The sequence below is a fragment of the Petaurus breviceps genome, unplaced genomic scaffold (genome assembly GCF_028583685.1).
Source record: "Petaurus breviceps papuanus isolate PSGF00001 unplaced genomic scaffold, PetGlider_PUasm1.0 356, whole genome shotgun sequence".
In the NCBI taxonomy this organism is placed as follows: Eukaryota; Metazoa; Chordata; class Mammalia; order Diprotodontia; family Petauridae; genus Petaurus; species Petaurus breviceps.
In genome coordinates, this window is record NW_027186290.1 from 607,566 (window position 1) to 608,287 (window position 722).

Consider the following 722-nt stretch of genomic DNA (forward strand, 5'->3'; position numbering starts at 1 on the left):
CCCCGGAAGTGACGCCCCGCGCCGCCGCCTCACTCACCGGACGGCGCTCGTGGGTCCGCGGACTTCCCGCGTTCTCCGCGTGCCTCTGGCGTCGGCCCCGAGCTTGGCGGGGCAGGGGAGAAACCTTCGGTTCCGGGAGATCTAGAGCCCAGGCCTCGCGCCCGCGTCGCTCTTCGCGGCGATCACTTCCGCTTCCTGGCATCGCGCCCGGAAGTGACGCCTCCGACGCGGAGGGTCACGTGAAGCGTCTTCGGGTGTTTCCCCGGGCACCCGTGCTGTCAGTACTGTCTTCTTCTCATCCGTGGTAGGGGTGTGGAAGGCGCGGCGGCCGCTCCCTCGCCCTCCTCCTCCGCAGCCTCAGTTTCCCAGTCTGCGAAAGAAGTGGGGGCAGGGGACTCCTTGGGCCGGAAGCCCCCCCCCACCCAGGTCCCTTGAAGGCTGCCAGGTCCGGTCCGCACGCGGCCTCCACCCGTCCTCCCGTCCCCCAAGCCCTAGGGCTTACTTGGGCCAGGCACACAGGAGGCGTCTAATAAATGCTGTCGGTGTCAGCAGAACCCCGCAGTTGTCCCTACGATGAAGCGTTCAGGCGGTTAACAAGCACCGGGAGAAGGGCGCACAGCCCCTGGGGGACAGGCCAGTGTAGACGGTCAGTGGGTGGGAGGGGGGAGCAAGGAGGTGGCTGGGTCCCGGAATGTGCGAGGGGAGCAGGGAGTGCGGTCAGC

General features: G+C 68.3%; 1 protein-coding gene across 2 annotated transcripts in view; it reads right to left on the reverse strand.

Moving 5' to 3' along the window:
* Positions 1-577, reverse strand: part of WDCP (WD repeat and coiled coil containing) — a 34,410-nt gene extending 33,833 nt beyond the window's left edge. For both annotated transcript variants that reach the window (XM_069097341.1, XM_069097340.1), the window contains exon 1: positions 38-577. The gene's annotated coding sequence lies outside the window, so the exon portion shown is untranslated. The remainder of the gene's footprint in view (positions 1-37) is intronic.
* Positions 578-722: the final 145 nt, after the last annotated feature.